This window comes from Colobus angolensis, unplaced genomic scaffold (assembly GCF_000951035.1).
Source record: "Colobus angolensis palliatus isolate OR3802 unplaced genomic scaffold, Cang.pa_1.0 Scaffold23, whole genome shotgun sequence".
Taxonomy (NCBI): Eukaryota; Metazoa; Chordata; class Mammalia; order Primates; family Cercopithecidae; genus Colobus; species Colobus angolensis.
The window spans coordinates 16,107,311-16,113,952 of NW_012115488.1; the positions used below are offsets into that span (position 1 = coordinate 16,107,311).

General features: G+C 43.1%; 1 pseudogene; it reads left to right on the top strand.

Annotated features, from left to right (window-relative positions):
- Positions 1-665: 665 nt before the first annotated feature.
- Positions 666-6,457, top strand: LOC105513434 (annotated as a pseudogene).
- Positions 6,458-6,642: the final 185 nt, after the last annotated feature.

The following is a 6,642-nucleotide window of genomic DNA, read 5'->3' on the forward strand; positions in this document are numbered from 1 at the left end:
TATTGCTTGCAATTTTATATCTATATTATGCACAAATAATAAAATAAAATAAAATAATAAAATACTCTGGTCTCCCGCACAGCCGACTGGGTGAATTACTCTTTCTCTATTGCTATTTCCCCGTCTTGAGAAATCGGCTGTGTCTAGGTAGCGGGCAAGGTAAACCCACTGGGCAGTTACAGAATTGTCATTATATTGCTTGCAATTATATATAGATATATTATGCACAAATAGCTATAACCTTGTATACAAGGTTAAATGCGAATGTCCTCCTTGCATGGTCAGATCCCAGCGCAGGAAGGACGCACCCACTACAAACCGCTAGGCCAAAGCAGTGATTCTGGCCTCATCCAGCCTCAGGTGAGATCGCAATCTCGTGTCACTCAGGGCCTGAGGGGGCGGGGCCTGAAGCCCCATACAATCAGGGGCGCTGGGGTGGGGACCGTTCAATCAGGCGCTCCGCCGGAAAGGAGAGGGCGGCTTCCGGGATCTGGCTGGCGGGCGCTTTGTCTCGTCTTCGCCACAGGAAGCTTTTTCTGTTAGTCTACGCTGCGATTTCTTGGCTCTGGGAGGCCCAGGTGGCTCTGCAGCAGCCTCTGCCACCCTGTGACCTGCGGGTATCGGGACATCCCTAGCTGACGCCAGGACACTCGGGAAGCCGAGGAATGGTGAGTGGACTGCGCCTGGCTTCCCAAAGTGGGGAAGAAGGCTGGTTGAAACCTGCTGGAACCAGCCATGGGCTGCGGAACCTGCGGACAGAGCCGCCGCGGCGCAGCCGGGCCTCAGTCCCCTTCTGTGCAGGGCCAGGCGGGGCGGACAGCGGGACCCCTGCGTCCTCTCTGTACCTGTGGGCGCCACTTCCGCCGACCGGAGCCCTCTCGGGAATCCCGCGCCTCCCCCACCCAGGTAGTGCGGTGGCCACGGGAGGGTGATCCGGGAGAGCCCCGACTCGGTGTGCGTGGTTCTAGCGTGGGAGAAGCTGTGGTTCATGGAGCTTCCAGTCCCACCTTTCTCCCCCTAATATTAACCTGAGGCTTTGTTAAAACATTAAACGGCGTGTTTGAGCAAAGGGCGATTCATAAACCGGGTACCGCAGTCATGGTTTGTGGTTTGGGGTCCACAGGAGGGGCGTAAATGAGAGGCTTTGATAATGAGGAAGCAAACCATACGTGTGTGTGTGTGTGTGTATATATATATATGTATTTTATTTTATTTTATTTTTGAGACCGAGTCTCTCCCTGTCGCCAGGCTGGAGTGCAATGGTGCAGTCTCAGCTCACTGCAACCTCTGACTCCCGGGTTCAAGCGATTCTCCTGCCTCAGCCTCCCAAGTGGCTGGGCTTATAGGCGCCCGCCACCACGTCCAGCTAATTTTTGTATTTTTAGTAGAGACAGGGTTTCGCCATGTTGGCTAGGTTGGTTTCCAACTCCTGACCTTAAGTGATGGCCCGCCTTGGCCTCCTAAAGTGCTGGGATTACAGGCGTGAGCCACCTTGGCCAAAATATTTTTCTGTTTCCAAACATTTTACGTGAGAGGAAAGCGGAGAATAAATCATTTGACACTCTACTGTAAAAAAAGTCTTTGTGCCTCTCTTGTTTTCATCTTTCCTAAGTGTACATATACCAAAATGTCTTTAGGTTGAGGTCCCCCCGTGGAAACTTTACAGGGTGTTGTGTCCTCAGCCACCCTCCTGTCTTTTCCTAGTCCTGGCGTTTTAGAACTGTCTGGGGATGACCCAGGATACCCACAGTGGCCATGTCTATTGGAGGGTCTAGTGAGTATCAGCCCCGGAGTCATCTCATACCCAAGGGCAGCCTGAGGTAGGGGGTAGAGTCTCTCAGGGGAGCAGCTGGATGCTGTTGGCCTTAGAGGAATCTCCTGGTATAGTTTCATCTAAAATGGTGACCCCTTAGGGTCATTAAAATTTTAGGACATTAAAATTAATGGACAATACAATGTAATGTCATTAAAGTTAGGTCATTAAAATTGTTTCTCCAGCCCGAGTTTTTATTCCTCAGAGACACATTGATGGTCTGCCAATTGGATGCTGATATTAAGAGGAAAAGGCAGAAATGATTTCTGCTCTCTAGATTGTCTCAGACTTATGAAGAGAGAAAGACTGTCCCAAAGGAAAACCCACCCCAGAGAGGATGTGCAAGAACCTGAATATTAAAATGCACTTAAGGCACATAGGAGGACAAAGAGCAGTGCCAGTGCCTCCTAGGTGGTCATTGAGTACTTTACTGCACAGGATGGGTGTCCTGAGGGATAGAATGGCCTGCCGTGACACTTAGAAAGGTCTGTGTTGGAGTCAGCACTGCCTCTCCCTGAGTTTGTTACCTTGAAAAGGCTTGTCCGCTTGAGTTTCAGTTTTTCATTGACTGTAAGATACATTTCGTCAGTACAGCTTGAAAGATAAAAATACTATTTCCAAAGAGGCAAGGTAAACTGATGTATTTTATTTGCTAAAAATTCGTATTTATTTCTTCCCCAGAGTGAGTGTAGTAAGTTTTAAAGATCTGTTCTTTTTAAGGGTAATTTCAAATGGAACTGTAGGACTTAGCTTTGTAAATGCTACTGGTGAAATAGAAGTGTGATGGATAAATTGATGAGTTACAAAGATTCACCAAAATGTCAGTTCCCCTCTTGCAGCATGGTGAAGAATTTATGACAGTGGACCCATCTGTATCCTCTTATCTGGATATCTGAGGGTTTTTTTGTTGTTGTTTTTTGTTTTTTTGGAGACACTGTCTTGCTCTGTAGCCTGGCTGGAGTGCAGTGGCGCCATCTCTGCTTACTGCAACCTCCGCCTCCCGGGTTCAAGTGATTCTCCTGTTGTCAGCCTCCCAAGTAACTGGGATTATAGGCACCCACCACGACACCCAGCTAATTTTTGTATTTTTGGTAAACACGGGATTTTAGGCCTGGCATGGTGGCTCATGCCTGTAATCCCAGCACTTTGAGAGGCCAAGGTGGGCGGATCACAAGGTCAGGAGTTCCAGAGCAGCCTGGGCAACATGGTGAAACCCTGTCTCTACTAAAATTACAAAAAATTTAGCTGAGCATGGTGGCAGGCACCTGTAATCCCAGCTGCTCGGGAGGCTGAGGCAAGAGAATTGCTTGAACCTGGGAGGTGGAGGTTGCAGTGAGCCAAGATCTTGCCACTGCTCTCCAGCCCAAGCGATAATGCAAGACTCCGTCTCAAAAAACAAACAAACAAACAAACAAAAAAGACGGGGTTTTGCCATGTTGGCCAGGCTGGTCTCAGCCTCCTGACCTCAGGTGATCGCCCGCCTCAGCCTCCCAAGGTGATGGGATTACAGGCGTGAGCCACCACACCCGGCCCACTCTATTTTCTTTTTATTCCCTAAATTTTAACATGTTTGAGTTTGTCTGTTTCTTTATCACTTTCTTCTTACATAAAAAAAATTCTGCCTAATCTTTCATAAAAAAAAAATTCTTCCTGTGACTTCTGAAAGTGTTCTGGTTTTATCTTTCATATTTGAATATATAATAAGTTGATTATGGTTCATGGAATGGAGAAGAATGCAGTGCATTTTCCCAAGTAGATGCCAGCCCGGTTTGCCTCATATTTTAAAGTGCATGTGATTTCTTTTTCTATTCTACAGTGCCTACTCTATCATTCGTCAACTTTCCATATATATGCTGGGTCATTAAGACTTTTTTTTCCCTTGGTCTGCTTGCTCATCTCTCTGCTAATACTGTGCTGTCCTGAATATTTTCGTCTGAAAATCTTAGAAGTATGTTAGACAAGCCATCACTCTTTTCTTAGATTACTAAAAATCATTAGACATTTGTCATTTTTACTACATATGGAAAAGTAGTTTTTCTTGCCTAAAAAAACCTGATTTGGGAATTTATGTGATTTCATAGGAATAGCATCTGGAAGTGGTGACATTAATGTCATTTTTAAAAACGTGTCATATTTCCTCTTACTCCTTTCTGCCTTGACATTGTGCAATAGAAATTTTAAAAATTGTTGTATTAGTATTGTTAAATATCAATTATTGGTTTTATTTACTACTCAATTACGTTTAATAAGCCTACTGTCTCTTGGTGTAATCACATGGAATGGGCTCACTTCCCCAGTTAACAAGTGACAGCACATGTAAAATATTATCTACCAAGGAAACTCATTGAACACTTAGTGTTCAGACTGTGTGTTGGTGTCTGGTTCCCTAAGCACCACTGCAGTGACACAAAATAATAGACCTTCAGCAGAAAGTTTTGGCAAATATATTGCATAAGCCATTAGGTGCAGTGAGTCATTCTTATTACTTAGGTTGGTGGAATCCCTTTCAAAATGTAAGTTACTAATACAAACAAAGAGTGAACTTTGCGAGCAGGCATTTTTAAGAATAAGTAGTCTTGGGACTGATAATATTAACTCACGCACATCAGGTAGGACTTTGTTATGACAGATACTAGAAATGTACAAAGTGAAGTTAAAAGGTAACTCCTAGCAGCACATCTTACTCCCTGGATTCTCTAATGAGATGGGTGTTTCTACTTTGCTGTTGCCTTTTTGAATAGTTCAATTGTAGCATTACTACTGCTGTGTGGGAGGGAGTATGTGTGAACAGAGTAAGAGTTGTGACCATCAAGTCATAGAGTAAATGCTTGGAAATTTTAGAATCATGTAAACAGCTTACGAATTGAGTATAGTTTCCCAGTGCTGTCAATCTCACCCATCCTTCTATCCACACGTGTGGAATGTTCCAGGGCTCTGTGGCTTTTGAGGATGTGGCTGTGAACTTTACCCATGAGGAATGGGCTTTGCTAGATTGTTCTCAAAAGAATCTCTACAGAGAAGTGATGCAGGAAACCTGCAGGAACCTGGCTTCTGTAGGTAAGAATGACAACACATTTCACTTAATTACAGAAGTATTTCCCTATCATCAGTGCTATTTGTGATTTGGAATGTGGCAAGGGAATGATTTGGTGAATAAATCATGCATGGGCACTGTGTACAATGAACATTAAATCTAGTAATGTTTCTATAGTTTGTAATAATTCATGATAATTTTGTGGGTCTGCATTTTAGGAAACAAATGGAAAGACCAGAATATTGAAGATCACTTCGAAAAACCTGGGAAAGATGTAAGATAATTTGCACTGAGAAGAGGAAATAAAGTCCTCTGAAGGAATCTTAGCATGTCATGAACTTAAAAACAAGCAATCAAAACAAGTAAGAGTCACTTGAAATTTATTTCTTTTTAGAAAAATTTCACCCAAAATGTAACGTACTTTGGTGTAGCAGTCAGTGTTTGGAAAACAGTTTACTTGAAATTAGTACTACAAAATTGTGTATATGAATGTTACTATTTTGGTCATAGCCATGCAGGTGGTATCTATGTTTTCAGTATTAACCCATTTACTTTCAAATAATTCAGTCATGGCAAAACAAAACAAAACAAAACAAATGCATTTTCCCTGGTATTGGTAGCAGTGTAAGTCCAAGACCTATTAATAAGTAGAAAGTTATTAAACCAACCAATAATGTGCTTGTAATTTTTTTACAGAAATCATATGGTACAGAGACTGTGTGAAAGCAAAGAAGGTAGTCAGTATGGATAAGTTGTCAGCCAAATTCCAAATCTTGATCTGAATGAAAACATTTTTACTGGATTAAAACAATGTGAATGCAGTATTTGTGGAAAAGTCTTTGTACGTCATTCCCTCCTTAATAGGCACATCCTAGCTCACTCAGGATACAAACCATATGGAGAGAAGCAATATAAATGTGAACAGTGTGGGAAATTCTTTGTTTTTGTTCCAGGTGTTAGAAGACACATGATAATGCACAGTGGAAATCCAGCTTATAAAAGTACGATTATGTGGGAAAGCTTTTTATTTTCTCAATTCAGTTGAAAGACATCAGAGAACTCACACAGGAGAAAAACCCCATAAATGTAAACAATGTGGTAAAGTGTTCACTGTTTCCGGTTCTTGTCTAATACATGAACGAACTCACACTGGAGAGGAACCCTACGAATGTAAGGAATGTGGGAAAACATTCGGATTTTCTTGTTCTCTTAAGATGCATGAAATGTATCAAATGTGATAAAGCCTTCAGCTGTTCCACTTCCCTTCATTACCATGGAAGCATTCATACTGGAGAGAGACCCTATGAATGTAAACAATGTGGCAAAGCCTTTAGTCGTTTGAGTTCCCTCTGTAACCATAGAAGTACTCATACTGGAGAGAAACCCTATGAATGTAAACAATGTGACCAAGCCTTCAGTTGCCCCAGTTCCCTTCACCTCCATGAAAGAATTCATATGGGAGAAAAACCTTATGAATGTAAGAGACGCAGTAAAGCTTACACTCGTTCCAGTCACCTTACCATGAAAGAAGTCATGATATAGAGGCTGGGTGCAGTTACTCAGCCTATAATCCCAGGACTTTGGGAGGCCAAGGTGTGTGTATTGCTTGAACCCAGGAATTCATAACCAGCCTGGATTAAAACAATGTGAAACAACCTGGGAAACATGGTGAAACCCTTTCTCTACAAAAAATAAAATAATGCCGGGTGCGGTGGCTCATGCCAGCTACTCAGGAGGCTGAGGCAGGAGAATGGTGTGAACCCGGGAGGCGGAACTTGCAGTGAGCCGAGATCGC